Raw genomic sequence first — 22,172 nt, 5'->3', positions numbered from 1 at the left:
TTAACAATTTAAAATAAATATTAAATATTCACCATTGATTATACTTTAATGGTTGAGATTAAAATCTCCATCTTAATTTTATAGTTAGGGGATGAATGAAACTATGGAAGTAATTGAATAGATGTAAATTCTGTTAGTCATGTCTTACCATCATAGGAGATATGTCCAGGTTGTTAGATTGAGTTGTAAAACAATATTTTTGAATGATAAAATGACTTTATTGAACGAAAATAAATATATATTTTTTAATATGTGGGTATGCTGTATGACAATGTTATATTAGTATAATGTTATATTAGAATATGTTGCAGAATATGAGTCTCTCTATTCAGGATAGGTCTTTAATCTTGCATATATATATATATATTTTTATAATTAATGAAATATTAAGTTTTATTAAATTCTTAAAATATTTTTGAATATAAAAAAATAAATTTATTTTAGGCATGAGTTAGGCATGAAATGATGTGACAAAATATTATTGGTAGATGACTAGGCATGATTGCCAGCATCCTAAAAACATTAAATTTATATTATATATATTATACACCATACATTTAGGCATCTTCAATTCAATGGTGTTTAATGAAAAGTTTTTTTTGAGAAAAAAAAAGTCTTTATAATAGGTTGATGTCATTGGGTTAAAAGACTTATTTGATGAATAGGTTGAGCTTTCTTAACTATACTACAATTATAATTATCACCAATCCATAAGTACAACAATTTACAAATAGATGTGAGAAATGCAACTCAATTTGCTCACAAAATGCAAACTTAATGAGTTGGGACAAAAAAATAAAAAACAAAAGCAAAAACAAAACCACACACCAAAAAAGGTCTATGCTAAATTCACATGACCAAGTAGTTGAGTAGTTTGAACTCACACTTACATGATATCTACTCGGTCTTATTTAACCGCTGTTTCTAACTATTCGGCGATATATCCTCCACTTCTCAAAAGCTATTTTAAACGTTGATGGTGGCTCTAAATACATTCTATCAGTGGTCGTCTGCAGGTAGGTCGTACACCATGTTGTCAACGATGACCGTGCTTCCGATACACCAATAGGTATTGAAATTAGCATACACTTCTTTTACTTTCTTATACCATACAGAATGTTGTATCACACATCTCTCTATATATCTCTATCTATCTCTTTGTAGAACACACATCTAGATAACTCAACCACCACCTCCCTCGTCCATGCTCCAAAGAGTACATGTTCAAGATGTTGTTTGCACATTGTTGGTGATTATATCTCACAGATACTCAAGGCCAAATCATCATCTTAACTACATTGGTACTACTACTCACTACTACTACAGAAACTTCGTTGTTATATATATAAAATTTGTTTGATATACATTTTATTGACTTGACTGTCAATCATGAGAGTCAAAGATTATGCGTTGCAAAATTTCTAAGGGAAAAGATCACTTAAAAGTAAAAATAGAAATAGAAGGAAAGAAACTAAAACAACACATAAAAAGAAAGGTATACGAGAGTTGAATCGATAACCGGTTAGTTGAAAGACACAAATTATGACCATTTGTTAAGGCCATAAATGCAACAATTAAGCTCTTATAAATGATTATTAAACTAGTACTACAATAATGTTCTAATGTTTTTGAGCTAAACAATACAACAATTTGGAAGGCCATGAATACGTGGTCATGGACTAGTTAATGATAGAATTGGAATCAAAAGTGTCAATAATTTATTAGATATTTTTGCATACTAAAAAGAAAAAAAATACTAAGTAGTTACCAAAATCGACATTTGATTTAGAAAAAGTATGATACACTCAAACAACAAATTACGTACACAACAAAAACTTGGGCCAGTAGAGAGTTGATGAAATGTTGGTGGTGCAAGAAAAGTGTCATGAAGTTTTTCACTGAACATCAATTGTCACTGGATCTTGGTAGCTCCCCACCATTGATGAAGTTGGATTTCAAACTCCCATTTCTTCTTTTTATGGTCAAGTAGTGTTGCGAAAGTACTAAAAAGAGGCCCATAACAATTGAGAGTAATAGCGCAATCCATTCATGTTTAGGATATATCAAATGGAGTGTTCATGTAAACATAATTTATATCCTCATCACTACTACCAATACAATCATCCACTGCTGAGAGACCCTTTATACTGGTTGGCTTTTGATATCTCATAAGAAATTAATCCTATGGCTCTATATGCCAGTAAATAATTCTTGGTAGGATAATACTCTTTGAATGTACGTGAGGTACTCGCCTCTAAAATATCCACTCCTTTAGATATAATATATGAATACCTAGATTCTCACATAACTTCTCTAACCAAACCCTTAAATCAGTTCCAACTTTATGTTTGCTCGCTATATCCCTAAAAACATGCTATACTTTACTCGTTGTGTCCAACCCCTTGTCAATGATAATATATCTAAGCTCCACATCACTATAACTTAACAACTCCCGAGGTTCCATTCATGTGAAGAATAGAAGAGCGATATTTAGTTATCATCGAAAGGGTGGTATAACCTACAATTTAATGATATAAGAAAGGGTATCCATAGAAGTTTTTCCGATGAGGGGAAGTAAAAGAAGGTAGAGTAAAGTTGTCATTATAACCACCCCTCATAATACTATAAGGAGCTTGGATAGAGTACTTTTATATTGTCTTCCTTTGGCAATTTCATACGCAATCAACCTTATAATTGCATAAGCAATCAAATACTTTTGTTTCATTAATCATCGTATGTTATACTACCTTTTCTACAATAAAAAAATAACCGCTTGTATATTCTTTCACATGAATTCAACCTCATGTAGTTGTTAAACTTTAGTGATGAGGTGCTTATATATGTTATCATTGATAAGGAGTTGGATACAACATGTAAGCTAGAGTATGTTTTAAAAGATATAGTGTGTAAACATAAAGTCGGAACTGATTTGAGGGCTTGGTTAAAGAACTTAGATGAATCTGGGTATTGATATATTATAGCTAAAGGAGTCGGTGTATTAAGGGCTAGTACCTCAGTGTAGGAAGAGTATCCTCTTACCAAGAATTTTTTAATGGCTTATATAGCATTTGATTTAGTTTCTTATGTGATTTGTAAAGCAGCCAATACAATGGGTCTCTCACCTAGTGGTTGATTGTATTGGGAGGAGTGAGTGACGAGGGTATCAATTATGTTAGCATGAAAACTCCATTTAATATAACCTAAACATGAATGGATTGCGCTTATACTATCAATTGTACTAGTCACTTTTATTACTTTGGTGTACTTCTTGACCTTAAAAAGAAGACCCGGGTGTTTGAAACCAAACTCATCAAGGGTGAGGAAATACGAAGATCAAGTGACAATTAACGTCCAAAGAAAGACGTCATCCTCGACACTTTTGTTGCACCACCATAATTCGCAACACCAAAATTTCATCAACTCTCAATTTAGATGTATTGGCCGAATTTTTTGTTGGTGCTATTTTGTTGTTAAGTGTATGATAAAAAAATTCAAAGAAATTATTGACACTTTGGATTCCGATTTAATCATTAATTAACGAGTATAAAAAACTTTATGTTTTTGACCCGTTATAGAGACAAAGTTCTTACACTTGAAACCATTGTATACACATTCTACATCCTTTATATCAGTTGCATCAAAAAAATGTTGCACCTAAAAGCAACAAAATGACTAATCGTGCAAGTAACGTTTGAACATTCGTGTATTGTCTTCATCTTCATTAGTAGTATTAACTCTAATGTGTACTCTTATAAAACTAACTTGACCTTAAACTTATAAGTTATAAGCTTAACAATCTCTTAACATATGACGCCAACAAATGTTTAAAAATATTAAGGAACAATGTCGGGAATGTACTGTTATCTACTAACACATATATGAAACCAAAGTAATAACATATCCCGTTGTCACCCATCATGAATCCAACCGTTGTAGCCATGCCACCAGTCTCCTAATTAACAAATGAACCTATACGCCTTTTCAGTACGAGTGTGTAGTACTATACTTTCTATTTGCAATCAACTCCATTTCTAAATTAACAAATGAATGAAAAGATAACTTACAGAAAATTTCTTAGTAGTCTCCTAATCAACATTAGACACATTTAGTTTGAAGTGATCAATTATAAAGACAATAGCTGAACTTTCTAGCCATTGCCAACTAAAACTTAACATTGTATTTGTATAAAGAATCCCTCTTTATTGATTAATAGTTAAGGAATACAATCACTATGCGTTTTGTTACAAAGTTGGATAATAAGCTAAAACGAAATCACTTGTCTTTGTATTCGTTTCTCCTGGATGTTATTCTTTAACCATCACGATGCTTCATAAACCGACGTGTCTCTTCAGTCTTCACGAATCATGATGTTGTTTGGTTACGAGAGACCCAAAGTCTTAGCCCTTTTCCTAGAACAAACGTGTTGTTTCCTTCTTTCCCATTTACACTTTTTTCCTCTCAAGTCTTAAAATAGTTATAATTCCGACTCCCCCCTCCCCCCATTGTTTAAGACTTGGTCTTCTAATCTTTAGATATCATCATATGTCTTCGCATCATGCCTATTCTTTGTTTGATTCAAGTCTTCTTGACTTGTTGTAACACAAATTACGTCTTCAATAAATCTTTGATGACTTCACAACATCTTTTGCTCCCCACGAACTTTGCTTTACACAAACGTGCTTCACATGAATTTGTTTCACACAAACTTGCTTCACAAGAGTTTGCTACACACAAACTTGCCTCACAAGAGTGAGTCTGCTTCACACAAAATGTCTTTGTAGTTTCTCACAACATGTCATCACATCATCAGCATTTTGATCCGTCACTCATCTTTTTCTTCACGAACCGTCCTTAATGGAAAACTTGTTATTTCACACAACCTTTAATTCTCTCACAGAACTTTGATCCTTCACAAAATGAAATAGTATCACATGAGTTTCCTTATAATTCAGTCACTAAATTAACTACAACTTTCACAAGTTTTTCCCGAATCAGTTCACCGAATCTTCTCATTGCACCCTTCACATGTTACTTTTTCGCATCACATGGCTTTGCCTTGATTGCCTCACATGATCAGGCTTTCTAACTTTCTAATTTTCGTCAACATGGCACATCAAAAGTACGCCAGTTCATTACCAACCGTCTCTATTGAGAGTCTTGTAGATTCCTTCTCTTTCTTGCTTGAACATTCATAAGCATAGTTTCCAAGCTTTCCACACTTATAGCAATTTATTTGTGACTTATCAACATTCCTTAGCTATTTGTTGTCGTTTCCTTCTGACTCATCTGACGTGTGTCCTTTACCTTTATATTTCCGTCTCCCTTGTCCTTGCAATGAAGTTTGTTTACATTTTCCAAAACGCCATCCTTGATGAGTAAAGTTTTTGTTGTGCCATGTCAATAATAAATTGTTTTCATTGTCACTTTTCTTATTCTTCTTAAATGTTTTCTTTCCTCGAATGCCTTCATACTTCCAATCACATCATCTAGAGTTATTTTGTCTAGATCGCAATGTTGCTCTATGGATGAAACAATTTGTATAAACTTATCTTGTACGGAATTCAGAAGTTTTCGTACTAGACTTAGGTTGATAAAAAGTTAATCCTAAATTTGTTGCCTTAGTGACAATCCCATTTATCTTCGCGGTAAATGTGTCGATTATCTCTTCCTCGTTCATTTGCAACATCTCTAACTCTGATTTGACTGTTTACAATCTTGCCTTTTGCACTCAATGTTCTCCAACATATCTTGTCTTAAGTGCATCCCACACTTCTTTTGCGGTTGATATTAGCCAAATTATACATGTTTGAGTTATAGTTTTTAATGACTAATATCCTTCATTTATATGTAATTTTAATTAATATTCATGTTTAAATGGCCACTTAGTATTCACATAAAGACTTTGTGTAGGTTTTATGTAAAGACGTTGCATTCTGGAGCTAAGTGGACTTTTGATGATTGGTATTGGACATTTAGATGCGTATGAGTGAAGTGATTTAGGTTTTGGCTTCTGGATGTGTTAAAGTAGTCAATTTTGTGAAGTTGAAGAGTAAATGACCATTAGTTCAACGCCCAAGCCCATTAGATAGAGACCTAATTTGCAACAAAATTTGTAATGCTGCGAGAGAAAGGATCAGAAAAAGACCTGTTGTACAACAGATCCTAAATAGATCTAAAGATATTGAAACGCCCAACTTTTTTTCCCCTTTTATTAAAACACTTTTAATGACATAAACATAGGTATTATATGAGTGTATACGTATATGAGAGGTCCCGACACTTATACATTCTCGAAATGGTCAACCACCCATAACAATAACTATTAAACAGATTATAAGTTATACTTGAAACGGGCCAACTGCGCATTTTGTGATTTAATAAAACTTTGACTAACTACATTTTTCATCAAATGACCACCACTTATTCCTCAAAGGTGCATATCATATTTACTCTATACTTAGAATGTGCTCAAGTCAAAGTGTAACACCTCGAGCTAGGGCCCGAAATATTACGGAAATTATATAGCACACAGTGGAATTATCGTAGAACATAAACTACATGAAAATAAAGGATTCGGTGAATCCAAATCAACATTTAAGGTGCAAGATACAAAGTAAACAAGAAGTCATGAATGAGGAATAAAACGGGTCATTACAACTAATTCATAAGTACCAAGCATAAACCTAAATGGACAACGGATCACGGATCCATGGGAGTCCCAATCCAAGCTCTAGCAGAAACGACAAGTAGCCAATCAATACTCCAACTTCACATAAATACCTGAAAAGTGCACTAAACAAAGTCAACACTAGGTTGGTGAGTTTGTAGTGATGGATCACAAGGAGCCATCGACAATAATCACAATACATATAAGGAAGATCAAGCATACAAGTAGCCTTCACATACCACACTATCAACCCATCATGATTTCACAATATAAACAAGAGTGTGATGGTAAACACATAATATCCCAATGCCAAATAGGAATCGTAGGCAAGTCAAAGTCATAATGCGTATGATATGCATGCCAATGTCGAATGCGTATGATATGCATGCCAAAATCCAAAGTACTCGTAGAGTGGCCTTACGGTTCAACAACCTGCCTTTAGAACCATTACTCGTAGAGTGGCCTTACGGTTCAACAACCTGCCTTTAGAACCATTACTCGTAGAGTGGCCTTACGGTTCAACAACCTGCCTTTAGAACCATTACTCGTAGAGTGGCCTTACGGTTCAACAACCTGCCTTTAGAACCATTAATAACCGACCAATGCATCCCAAATGCATTTCCCCAAACCGCCCCAAACCTTGGTTTACCACAAAGTCCCACAAACTAGCCAATATCCATATCGAAGCTTAAGTGTGTTGCCTCTATCACAATTCCATCAATAATCATCCATCAATCCAACCAACCGAAACCATGCGTACATACACTTAGGAGGATTCTACTTCCAACAAGTTCTCGATGCTTATATATAGGGTCACCCGCAGCCTTCCCACCACATACCAAACTTTTTGAAAGTATAATCGACATCCACGTATGCACAACTATCCTAATAACTACTATAATCCAAACATATGCATAATCAATCAATCAATTCATCAAACAATTTATAATTCAATCCACAATTCAATCAACATTTAATCACACAATATTTAATCATAACAAGTGCAAATAAATTAATTAGAAACCATCAAACCATTTATAAATCAATCAAACAAACAAACACGTATGGGTGCACTTGCCAGCTCGAATCTCAAGCGAGTAGGGAACTACGGAACTCACCTTGGTTTCCAAGCAAAACGACAAGTTAAATTTGGGTTATAAACGTTCAACGATCGCCACGTGTCCACAACCTATCAATGTACATCACATTACAATCAATTCCAACTTTTATAACCTTAACAAGTTGGTCTAGCAAGTTCAAGTTGAGTCACAACCCCACTAACGCTTAAACAACCTTCCTGAGTGTAAATAAGACACTTAGACTCGACATTTTTAGAAATGTAGGAAGATTCATTCCACATAAATGATACCAAAAGAAACTACACTCTCTTACGATTCCAACGATAGGTCAAATGACTCAATTGGACTTACGTATCAAAAGTTATAAGTATATGCGTTTATATAGTTTGAGTTAAAATCTCAAGTTTGATTCCAAAAGTGACTCTCGACTTTGAACGAATGGTTTGTCTTGTGTAAGGCACCAATAAGGTCATAAGAGTACATTCCGGAAAGGTCGGGACGATCCTAGGATGTTAGAACTGAAACTAGGAAAAAGTTAAGTGATTGAAGCCCACAACTGCGCCGCAACTTATCACTGCGCCACAGCAGAAAAACAGTTTCATTTAGCTACGGGGCAGCTTGACTAGCTGCGCCGCAGCCTCCCAATTCAGCAACATGACGAGCCAAACACCCCAAAAACACCCATTTTCACCCCAAAGTCGACCAAGGAAGATCTATGACTCGATTCCAAGCTTGAATTCACACGTTTGCACATAAACAAACTCAAATGAACATAACCCATACCACAAATCAAACTTATAACATCAAAATCACACCCAAATCATTCTAACCCAAACCAAAACCCCCCTAGGTTGAATTTTGACCCGATTTGTGACCCGAATTCGTTTGCAATCAACTAGAAACATGTAAAGAAACATGAAATGATAATTATGGAATGAATTTGACTTACCAAAACCTTCACCTCGTGCTCAAACCCGAATTTGACCCGAATGGGTGTTTTCTTCCACCTTGAAACCCAAACTCTTGATATGATGATAAGGAGATGATGAGGATTATTATTCTAGTTTTTAATCTTGCTTAAGCTTCTTTAAATTTGATAGAAATCTAGAGAGAGAGAGAGAGAGATTGTGTGTGTGTTTTTGTAAGAATTCAAGAGAGAGAGAAGGAGGGTGAAATGGATGGGTGGTGGAGGATGGAGGTGGGGATAAAGGGGATAGGGTTGGGTCATGGGTCTTGGGTCATGGGTTGACCCGCTTTACACCTTACTAGTTTAATTAAATCGTCGTCATAAGTCATCTAATACCGTATTGTCCAACAAGTAGTCACGTGACCCGTTAAGCATTTTGCCCATCATTTAATTTCAAAGGAGCTAAATCCATCATTAATTCAATTTAATAAACATTTTTCATAGAAGTCAAAGGGTCAAAATTCGCGGATGTTACACTAAGTTAACCTTTTAACCCATGGAACGACACAAATGGGTCATTTATCCCACCAGTGTACAAAACGGGTAAAAGACGACACATTCTTTTTACAAACTACATATCCCCATTACTTTGACCATATTGATACATGTTCTTTTATAGAATTGACACATTAATTTAAGCCCATACATTGGGTACAAAACATGGTTTATCCCAACAATTTCCATTAACTACAAAATGACTCAACGACGCATTATTAGTTAATCTTTTCTTTTATGGACGATTTACTTCAAGTAATGCATCAACTCCACAATTTAAGAAACTTACTATATTTACGATCCAAGTAAATCCACACTACGCTTTCTTGCCTCATTTTATTTTTCTTTGATCTTTCTTAACACCCGACCCGTTTGCACCTATTAGAATAAAACAACTAAAGGAATAAGCATAAAGCTTATTGAGTAATATAAGCATCAAACAAGCAACTTAACAACATCTTAACCAGGGCAAACATAGGGATTTACAACTCTTATCTTGCAACAGATCCATGCATATGAAACATATAACTTAACACATAATAACTGAAATCTAGCGATAAAGCTAGAATATCCCTATGATGTAAACAACTCTTACGGTTAGTCACAACACATGTAACATAACTAATTATATGACTATATGACACCTCGGGGTCATATAGTCCAACTTTAACTATCACATGACTATATGACACCTCGGGGTACCCCGGGGTCATATAGTCATGGAACTCTTCCAATCCCTATACTACTCACCTTTTTACGACCAATAGCAATAATCACCAAAAATGCTTCCAACTCGTCACCTATACACATTAGCATATAAAATCATCAATAGAAACACATTAACAACTTTTCTTTAATCAAATTAACTCAACAAGACCGGTTTGACTTTTAAAGTCAAACGGTCACATATTACTACTAGTTTATTTGCCGTTCATTCTATCTATTCTTTAGCTACCTTGTACTTTATTCATGTTAATAACATCATAACCAACTTCCTAACACCACTTTATCCATGTTGGACTCATTTGATCAGTTTGACTTTTCAGGTCAAACTTTACCATTTAGCTACTAACAATAACTATAATTCAACTTATGTAATTTCTACCAAAACAAATCTTTAATATACGATTAATACATCTAAATGAACTTGTTCAACCCACTTCAACCATGGGTTAAAAACCTTTTATTCAATTTCATCTTTTACATAATCATAATCACTAACTATAATCATCTTTTTCCAAAGATCTTCTTTAAAATCAAAATTAATGGTTCCTTGATGTTTAACAACATCCTAATAGCAAAACCCCTGATTTAATTTGATTAATTTCATCACTTTAATCCAAAATCACTAAAAACCCTAACTTTTAACATAATAATTCAAGAACACATACTCACCTTTGATTATGGTGAATATAATAGCTTGAAATCAATCTCTAGAATTTGATCAATAGTCTTGTTTTCTTCTTCCTTCCCTTTTCCATTCGTTCTCTCTATCTCTCTCTAGAAGTTCGCAGGAGGTTTTTGTAATATAAATAGATATATATGCGCATGTATGGATATGTATATATCCATAAGACGGTTTTTATTCAATTAGTCAGATACTTACACCCCTAGTCCCTCTAATCTCAATCATTTAAATACCCGTCACTTTCAAAATAGGTCATGGTACTTAAAATATCCGACTTTTACATAAATACGGTTTCTACCATATACATAGTCACCTACCATTTCCAAAATAACAATACAATCATTTTATAATAGTAACACTAACATTATAACCATTATTATAATACCTTAAATTTATGGGGTGTTACAGATATGCTTAAAAGTTATGCTGCCAGGGAGAATTGAAAGTAAAGAACATTTTTTAAATTCTTTTACCTTCTTTTATTTAAAGGAGACGAACAACAGAACATCAGCAGCCAATACATACTTTCATTTTTACTTTTTTGTTTTGATCATCTATCAACACCCACATATAAACAACCCATATTTCACCATCATCCATCTATTAGATTTAAAACCTATCACTACCATTGTCTAAAATTTGAAGAGTAACTCTTTGTTTTGAAGATTTAAGAATTTTTGTTGAGTTTGAAGAGTGAAGATACATCATCCATACATCCTTCTAATGTTTTTTTATTTGCGGGTTGTAATCTCTACTTTTATTTCATTATATATACATGTAGCTTCCCAAAATTTTAGTTAACGGTTGACTTGAATCTTTAAGTCAACACTATGTGTCCGTTAAATCTCTTAGAGATTTAATGTTTATGTATGATTAATGTGTTATATGTGTAGGTGTTAATGACTTAATGATGTATGTGTTAATACGTTTAAGATGGTCTTTTGTGCTTGAAGTGTAGGTTGTGTTCTTGGTAGTGACTTTAATCCCTAAATGTGATGTCTTAAGATTGAGGGACTCAAAGTGTCAAGTGTGAAAAGTTGCTACAGCAGGTTAGGATGTAATTAGACCCCATTCACAAACATAATTCAGTTTATCCTCTCTTCTCAAACCCTAAAACCGCCCCCTCATCCTCCCAAGAAATTCTTGTGTGTTTCTTGCGATTCGTGTTGATTTGAGTGAGATATGGTTCATGATCATGTCCTTATCATTGTCTACAGATAATTAAGGTGCTCTTTTCTTAATTTTTTGTTTAATTGGTCCATCCTATTATCACATTCCTGGCCATAAGGGTTGGGATGAATCCTGTTGCGTTTAATAATCATATAAGGTTGTTTTTAGTAATTAAATGTTCCAATAATGTTTGTAATCCATCCATGAATTAGTGGTTGTTTTGATAGCATCAAATGGTCATGAAAGATGTCATTTTTATGTATTAAAGTTGGACACAGGATGGGGTTTTGCTTGGCTTTCATTTTGGATGAAAAACAAATGAAGGTTGCTAGTTCATCCGGTAGGTGCGACGCACCTCTAAAGAGGGTGCGGCGTACCTAATGTTCTGAGGGGAGGTGTGGCAGTGAGTGTGGCGAACCATGAGGTGGGTGTGGCGCACATTGTGTTACCGAGAAGGAGTGCGTTATAGAGTGGGACACACCCTTATTTCTTCTTACCATTCCTTCAGCTAGTATGGCGTACCATGGTTAGATGTGCGACACACCTAGCCTATTTTGTGCTTAAAATTAATGTTTAATGCTTAGCTCGTTCGTAATTTGTTCTAGGTTTGCCGAGAGTATGTATCAAGCACCGTAAGCTTACGTTAAGTTGTTGTGAGACCATATAAGGTAAGATACACAACTTTGTCACGCTGAGGGTTAAACAAAACATAGTTTTCATATAATAACTTCCCCAAATGGTACCTTGTTTTGCTTATGGGTAATTGGGATTACACGGGAGGTGATATGGGCTATGTAGATGTATATTGAAGCCTGAAATGCTACCCCGATGATATGCAATGTTATGATATTCGATGATATGATATGTAATGTTATGAGATTCCTTGAGATGTTATGAAATACGATGTGATGTACTATGAAATGTAATGATAGATTATATGCATTGATATACAATTTATGATGACCTGTGATGTGTAATGATAAATAACATGAAATGACGAATGAATGTGTACGATATATAATGATGCTTAATATGTATATGTATATGTGCATGTGTATATGTGATGAATCCATGGCTTGTACACCTAGCACACTAGACTTACTAGGTATGTGATGACACGTGCACGTTTAAGGGCCCAAATGTAAAAGTGAAGTGTAGTTTAGGTAAAGTGATAACCTAAACTAAATATAAAGTTTAAGCTCTTGCAAAGTGTAAAGAAAGTGTTAAGCTTAACCCGTATTAGTTTCTTGTGGTCTAGTGTGTCATGTGGTCGCTTGAGTGACTCCTTGCGACGAAGAGTACGTGTTTGAGTATTTCTGGGTTGTGATAGGTGACGGATGTCATCAAAAGTGTAAAGTGAAAAGTGAAAGTGAATGATGATAGACACAATTAGGATTGTAAATCCTATGATATTTAATGTAATGTGATGTGATGCTATGGAATGACTTGTGCTTTATAACATGATATGTGAAATGTGATGTGTAATGTGGATAGGCACATTGGGATTATATATTCTAAAGTGTATGATATGACGTGATGTTATGTAATACAAAGATAAAATAACTTATTATTATTATTATTATTATTATTATTATTATTATTATTATTATTATTATTATTATTTTAAGATGTTACAATTCTCCCCAACTCATTTAGGATCACGCCCTCGTGATCCATATTAATCTACGTTATTTTAATTGTTATATATATTTGATGTGTGAAAATCGAGTTAAATTAAAATACTAGAAATACTCCAAATCAAATACCACACACAATCGGGCAGTGGACCCGTCCGTATGCAATATAGACTAAAGTAAGTCCAGGTTCGTTCCACAGAGACTACAAAGAGCTAACGAGTTTTAAGTAGCTAAAAAGAGTTTGGTTTTTTAAAGACACCACGTCATCTTGGTTTTTATATTAAAAATTTAGTTGATTGAAAGAGTTAGAAATTCTGAAGAATTTATCGAAAAGAGAATTGTCGTATATCAAATAGAATTAAAAGATCATCCACTTCGACTTCATGACACACATTATTTAGGTTGCATCTATGTTAAAACCAATTCAACTTGTTGATTTTATAACGAGGTAGAACAAAGAACTCACTAGTTGCGCACCTAACTTATTACCCAATCCGACCCATTAACCAATCTTTCGACCCCTAAGTTCCGGTGACCACCTTCACTATCAAGACCTACTAAATTGACGAATTTGTATTGTTATTGTAAATAATCTTGTCTATCGATTTTACCAAACCGTTAACACTTTGAATTCTATTATCTATTGCTGTTTATTGTCTTGTTACCACAAGTCAACACCTATTAATTGTACCCATTTAACTAGAACAATGTACTCCTAAACTTAGATACCTCTAAATCATTCATACATTATCAACAAAACAATAGATAAGAGCACAATAACTCAAAACATTAAGATTACGACAAAACGTTTAACAATCAACTTAAACTCAAAAGATTATGCAACCATTATTCAATGTGTCACTTCATCTCAGTGGATGATGAAGTTATTTAGCTAGACATAATCATAAATAAGTCACAAATAGTAAAAGAAAGAGTAAACATCTTGTACCAAAGTGCGAAAGAGAATGAAAAGCTAAGAAAATCGACGTTTGAATTCCTTGAATCCCACGAGCAACCCTTAGAACTTGGAGAACGTAAAAGCTGCTAAAAGTGCCACAAGAAACCCTAAAATCGAGTGGAAGTGAATGTGTATCGAATGGGAGGGTTTTGGTATTGTATTTATAGAGTTTACAAAAAGTCTTGACAAACCGACCTCCAGGTGAGACGCACCAATCATTAGGTGCGGCGCACCTGGCCTTGTTTCCAAAAATATCTCTGCCCGATATGTGACGCACCACCGGGTTGGTGCGCCGTACCTCTCTATTTTCTCACATCTTCCAACTTTCTGATCAAAATATGCTCCGCACCAGCCTTCCAGGTGCGACGCACCAGCTTTGTTTTCAGCCAAAACTTGTAATTTTTGTTCTGTCTTCATTCGTACACGTCCATGGACCATCCTAATGCATCTTTTAGTCATCCGAAAGCCGTTTCTAACCATTTCACCTGTTCTAAGCTTGCAACCACTAACAATACCATCAAAGCATCGAATATACATGTAATTTGCACATAATTAAGCTTAAAACGACTTAGAAACGATATGTGAATGTATATATAAATGGACATATCAATATTTATTTAATTTAATTTTAGAATTTCTCATCCCATTTTTTGTATTTGGTCATCAATTCTTACGTGTTTCCTCATGTTATCATGTCACCAATGGATATATATTCTTTTGGTCTCTCTAGCATTCATCGCTAAACCTATACCCTATAGAGTTTCATCAAACACTTTAATGATTCTATCCTTGTCAATATTATTTTAATTATAATTGTATATTCTTTTATAGTATTCTCCAGCTGCATAATGTTAAATCTTGTATTTATTTTATTCTTTTACCTATATCCCATTAGTTAAAGTCGCATTCGTATATATACAACGTTACAGATGAAGTGAGTTTAAATATTTACATCGTATATTTTTTTTACCTTATCGCGTGTCTCTTCTTGATACGTATCAACATTTTCAATATGCTCAACGACGCTCTTTTCTTTCGTGACTAATTCACATAATATGTCGCCTTACGATACCTCATACATTAACAACAAAACTAATCAACTACCCGTATTATTCTTATTTTCGGTTCTACTAACGACTGTAATGTTTCTTCAAACTATTACGCTTGTAATCCATCAACTAATTAGCGTAACTGCCTTTTACATGTTCACCCCAATAGCTTCATACAAATACATCTCAACTTAATACACTTTAGGACATCATTTATTTCTAAGGAATAATTACCACTCATATCTAGCTACCATTCGTTATTCGTACAAGTCATATTTACTTTTGTAGGATCAACGACTACCAGTCTTTTATAATATAATGTATGATATATCCATATTTGCCTTCATTATACTGCGCTAATCAAATTTTGGTTTAATAACTACTCTTAGAGTCTCACCTGTCATGAAATTTGAATAGGAGCGTATACATTTTCAAAACACATTTCTCTGTCAACATATTATTTTCCTAACCATATAGTGTTAATCTCACTATTGAACTACATCTAAACTATTATAGATTTTCTTTTAATAACTGGTCTTGTTTGTATTACCATTTTAACTTTAAAATATAACAAGATCATCCATCATGGGTCTCACGGCTCACACCTTTAGTTGTAGCAAGAGTCATTTAAGGTCCCCATCATACTTACAAAGATAACTAATTCAAATTTATTTTATTATTATTATTTTTATTTCTTACTTGAGTTCTACATTTAGCTTTAAATAAAGCTCTACTTATATATCAAACTCCCTTTACACTACAATTTCATTACGTTTTTAGTGAGGATTATATATATTTCTTTAGGTCCGCTTATCATCCCAACACCACCAGCTTTTTTTTATTTTTTATATATAAAAAATGTAGTGGGTTAGTCATAAATTTAATGGCCCATTAGAAAAGTAGTTATTAAATTTACACTAAAGCTAGTTTTCACTACTAAAACTCCATGTTATGATTTTAAATTGTGCAGGCTTAACCAAAGACATCCAAGGGACACATTGCTAGACCTTAACTCAATCTTAAGGTGGCTAATGATTTTATGACTCTAACTGACCCAAAACATGAATTAGCAAACCATACAATCCAATAAATTGCTTAAACCTAGTAAAGTCAAAGACCACAACAAAATCTCGGCTTTCTTAACTTTACTCAAGAACTTAGAATTTTATACCTCAATGTCTTAAGGAAGTGGGTGGACTAGCCTTTTCATGGTTAAAATCAGTAAGTAATTTAGAAATTTAAAATGAACACTTAACGTCAAAATTCTTTTAGAATTGAGCTATAAATTTATAGAGATCAAAACTCATAAGAGATATTTTGAAAACCAAACAATGGTAGCATGTCAGTACAATATTAAGGGCTTTAGTAACTTCTAAAATAAACCAAACACGATAAATTAACGATGGAAGAAACAAGTTAAGTATATGTCCACAATAGTCAAATAGGTGGTGGTCACAAATTTCAATCAAATTATATACATCCTCTTAAAGAATTCGATAATTCATTTTACCACTTTATGCTTATTTATATGTTTAGGTTTAAAACTTTATGACTTAACAATTATCTATTTATAATCAATAGGATTAAGTCAAGTCATTAGATTCATTTGCAAATAAAAGGCGTACAACAAAACTCATTTGAAGTCATATTAGTCATAAGTAAAGTGTCAATCCCTAAAACCTTATATTAACATACTTCCATATCTAGCGAGCTTAACTTTAGTTGGTCTAATATATGATCGTAATAATGCTGCAGTCGTTATTATGATTATATATTAAAACACCTAAAATTAACTATGCTAAATACGTCCATATGCTACTATAAAGCAACCTAAATCACATATAATCGGTCACATTCTACGGTTTAAGTTTACGTACTCTTTCCGGTCACGATTAAAATCCTAGATCCCTTATACCACGACTCTGATACCACTTGTAACGCCCCACAATTTAAAATTTTCTTCATTTATTAATTTACTAATTTCAATAACCATTTTAAAGACAATACTTAAAATTCAAGGTATATACCATCATTAGAAAGGTTCTATTAAATATATATGTAAAAATGAGTCAATATTTAATTGTTGTGGGCGTACAAGAATACCAAACGCACAAGGTATAAGGGATCACTAACCCATATTGACAAATATATTTTAAGATGTCACCACCTCCAAAGCACCTTTACACATCAATCATCTTATTGTCTCGGTCTTCTGGGTTTCCTATAAAATTGGGAATAACTAAACAATAAGCGTCAAAGCTTAGTGAGTACGCCCATATACATATACATATATCATGACCAACACATCAATAGCCTTAGGAACATTAATGCCAACCGGGTCTTACATAATGCTCCTAAGCAACCAACATAAGATATGGATCCATACCGGTGCCACTAAGTACATCGAGTCATCACCCGGTACCGTGGTCTCTACTCATCATCAAATCATCAACATCATAAGCTAACATGAATTAACGCCCACCGGTCTCACATAATCCATGTTAACCCCCATGTTACAAATATATGTAGATAGATGGACTGACCTTTGCTCCGGCCCAATTTATCCATATGTCAATACTCGTATATGTATACCTATCAATTTAATCAATTACAATATCATTAACATCGCTAGATTACTTGAAACAATACAATGAAACCCCATCAAATTCAAGTGTTTGGCTCGCCGTTCTCAAACTTCTCATTTGATCATTACTTCCTTACCATTCTTTCACCACAGTTGGCCTTATTGAGCCAATCTTCATTAGATGGGTTATAAATAATAATAATATTTTTGCCAAACACTATTATAGAATTAATTTAACAATATGTTATTTATAGTTTATCTCAGTAACATTCTTCTATCATTTTTCACAAGTAAAATCTTAGGTACAGTTATGTTATCACTATACTTCAAATCTTCATTTATAATAATAAAAATAGCCTTAATAAATGATAAGAGGGCAATCTCGGCCTTAAGCTTCTTATATTTAACTTTATAGCTATCATTAGGCCGATTAAAATTAGGGAAAGGGGGACCAGTTTGACTGTTCATCTGACTAGATCTGCATTCCTTCATAAAATGCTCTTTCTTACCACACTTATAGCATGTAAGATTGGATTTGTCCAGAGAGTTGGAGCTAGAAGCATTGTTGGAACCATTAAATCGATTAGATTTATGCTTAAACCTGTCAAAAGTCTTAGCAATCATGGCCACCAGATCATCATCGTCAGTTTCATCACAACCATCACTGATTTCAGTGGTCAGACCAGAGTTCAAGAAGCTGTTTAACATCTCCTTCATAAAATGTGGCTAGACATTCTCAGCAGATGTTAAAGCAGCACAGGGTTGCACAGTAGTACTTGCAATCCTGGAACTCTGGGCATGGTTAATGGCATCTTGCTCAGCCACCAACCTTGCAACATTATTATCTTCACTGAACCTGAAAGCTCCATAGAGGGATGCAAGGGTGTGGCTATGCAGGGTTTTACTTTGTCTTAAGACAAGAATTATGTTTTCCCATTTGGAAGGAAGAATATCACAAAACTTTTCAAGAAGAATATCCTTATCCTACTCTACGCCCAAGCCTCTTAACTAGTTGATGAGGCTAGTAAATCTAGTGTACGTACCAGTTAAACTTTCATTGGGCAAGGCAAAGAAGGATTCATACTTCTTGTTCAAGGAAACTTTTCTAGTGACAATGGTGTCATCTCCTCCTTCAAACTGAACGACCAGTTCATCCCACATGGCCTTGGCACTGGGATACAACACAAGTGTTGGAATAAGGTCTTCAGAAACAACCGCAAGGATCATGTTTTTTAGTATGGTATCCAAGTCTACCATTCTGCGATCCTCATGAGACCAGTGGTCTTCAGGCTTTTGTCTGGTGCCTCTTCTACCAGTGGGATCAAGAAAAGGACTCACCCCAAGAGACATGGGTATATAAGGTCCATCCTTAAGGATTTTCAGCATATACCTCTCTATCCCACCAAAATGCAAGAGCATTCTGGCCTTCCATGTCCCAAAAGTTTCACCACTCCCATTAAATTTAGGAAAAAGAGTGTTAGAATAATGGACATGGACATGATTAGGGGCATTAGGAGGGGGAGGAGGAGAATTAGTGCTCACATTTTGATTAGGTGTACCATGAGGAATATTAACATTAATGTTTTCAATATTATGACCAGAACCATTCTCACCTTCAGTAGTAGACATCCTAGTAGATTAAGGCAAGTATGTTAGCCTTCTGCTTTGATACCACTTGTAAGTCCCAACTCAAGAGATGGTACTAACTGAAGACACTTCTATGTCAATGGTGAGGTCCTTTGTAATACACACACTGTATCTGGATGTGACCAGTTGCAGTGTGTAGTATACCAGGTAATCTGGAAGTTATTTATTAAGATGGCAAGTAGAATAAGTAAATACAATGCAGTAAAGTAAAGAACTAGTAAAGTAAATTGGTGAGACAATATTATATATATCGAAAATATTATGAAAATGAAATCTTTTTATTAATCAATAATTAAGACTATTGGGTATGAATTTAACCTTAGAATTAAACTTTATTTTGTATAAGCTATAATAGTTTTATGAACTAAAGTTCTGAATAGTCAATGTGAAAGAAGGAATATTCTCTCACCCCGCTAAAGCGGAATCTGCAAGATGCAGAGTATAATAGTACATTGCACGGAAATTAGATCACAACACACCATAACTTACATTAACAAGGTACAAGATTACAATGTACAAAGAGATGCACTCGCAAAATACATAAGTACCAAAATTGAGCACATCTAAGGTTATACTGAGTTACAGCTGGATATAAGTACGTTTACTAGAAGAGACTTCAACATATGCTGACAAACTAAACGAACGAGAACTTAATTCCTAGCACTGGAAAAGCATGAGATAAAAGGGTCAACTACAAAAAAGTAGTTGAGTAATCTCATAGGTGTTTATTTATGTACAGTTTTAAAGATCAAGATGATTAAAAGTAGAGGATCAATTATGAACCCAATATATGAACGAAATGTAGACTATATAATAAGTACAAATATTGAGGAGATGTAATTAAAGTTGCGTGCTTATGAGTCACTATTAAGTCCTGACCACAATGAACTTAACCAATGTACAACCCGTACTATCAATACGGGAATGAACTCGGATAATATGCACTCACAACTACGTAGTTTATGAGTGAGGACTGGTCAATCCTAAACACCGTTGTCCATAATATCCTAGGCTCTCGATGGAGTTAATAATAATGTGATAGTCTCAAGCACGACTAAAGCAGGTCATGGATCTAATAAATAATAGCAATATAGATAAATGTACATATATAGATGGATCAATATGGCCAACGAAAAGTTATAACAATGTACGTCAATAATAACCAAAGAACAATATAAAAGTACAAGTTATGCTAATCACCCCGCATTTTATAAAAGGTCTGAATAAAGGGGCTATGAACTCACCTTTAGAAGATGACCCGAGATCAAATGAAGTATGCACAGGATGGTAGTTAACTCCTACGAATGGCTTAACCTAACCACACAATCATGTCGATTAGGAACACGTTCTAGAGTAAGTTTTATACTTAACCATCAATGTCTTTAGAAATGCTATTTATGCATTATATATATGTATATTTACGTTTAATGTCCAATGTTAACTTTGTAAGTATATAAGTTTGATTAAAATAACTTTCTTAAAGTTACATCAGTTTGATCAGACTTTGTTATCAAAATTCTAAGACATTTCATATAATGTTTGCTCATTAAATCAATGAACATAAGTCCCTGTATGTTATAAAATCACAGCCATTTATGGCTTTTAGTCTACTTCAGAAGTCATTCCTTATCATCTTATACCTTTTATTATTTTTGACTAGTACATGGACCAAGAGTACACCTTTTCATTATCTTAAAATACTTACATCCATATGTGTAATATATATGATACACAATTTCAGAAGATAGATAACCCAGGTATCTGAACAATATACCAAAAACAAGGCCATAGTATTATTTTTTAGTAGAGATTATCAAGAGACATGGTTTTCGGGTCTTGGCATAAGCCCGATCATCGAACCTCTACTGATTTAGACATGTATGTCTTGAGACAGGGGTTCTACTAGCACCAAGTTACTTTCATTTTATAACATAAAATCGAACAAGATGATAAGAAAACACAAAAATTTCATGTGGGTCTTTCATAAACTCAATTTTTAAACAAGATGTAACAAGAAGGATCTTGATATCAACCTTGGAGGTCCAAAAATGATGAGAATAGAGCTGTCTTCGTGGATGATGTGGGCTGATCGAACTCTTTTCAAATTCTTACTCGTGTGTGTGATAAAGAGCTTAAGGTCTTGCAAATGGGTTTAAAGATTGGATTTGTAAGGTGTTGATTTGGATATTAGGCCCGTCCTTATAGTCTCTTCCTCCGGCGTCCGATGCGCGGCCTCCCGGTGCCGCTATTAGCACGGTTGTGTCTTCAAGCGCATTCCGGCCGTTCGTTCGACTTTCAGACGTGCGTTTTTGGGGAGAGAGGGGTCCGTGTGTACTTAACTAACAAAAAACAAAAAAAAAAAGAAAAAAATTGTAAAGTAGCCGTTGGTTTTTGAAATCATATAGCCCGCTCCTTTTTTTTTTTCTATTTAAACCACCACCATCTCCATACTTCTTCACCATTTTACATACTCACATATTTCTTTCAATTCCAGATTCATCAAAAAGCTTC

The 22,172-nt window shown here is 34.1% G+C and overlaps 1 long non-coding RNA gene across 1 annotated transcript; it reads right to left on the bottom strand.

Moving 5' to 3' along the window:
- Window positions 1-9,537: 9,537 nt before the first annotated feature.
- LOC122590881 lies at window positions 9,538-10,631 on the bottom strand. The gene is made up of 3 exons (XR_006322618.1): window positions 10,604-10,631; window positions 9,959-10,008; window positions 9,538-9,586 (listed from the first exon to the last, which is right to left on the bottom strand). It is a non-coding gene; the product is annotated as an uncharacterized LOC122590881 (long non-coding RNA).
- Between the last annotated feature and the right edge of the window lie 11,541 nt (window positions 10,632-22,172).

Source organism: Erigeron canadensis, chromosome 3 (assembly GCF_010389155.1).
Source record: "Erigeron canadensis isolate Cc75 chromosome 3, C_canadensis_v1, whole genome shotgun sequence".
Lineage (NCBI taxonomy): Eukaryota > Viridiplantae > Streptophyta > Magnoliopsida > Asterales > Asteraceae > Erigeron > Erigeron canadensis.
The sequence above is the reverse complement of the archived record's forward strand: the minus strand, read 5'-3'. Positions and strand labels throughout refer to the sequence as shown.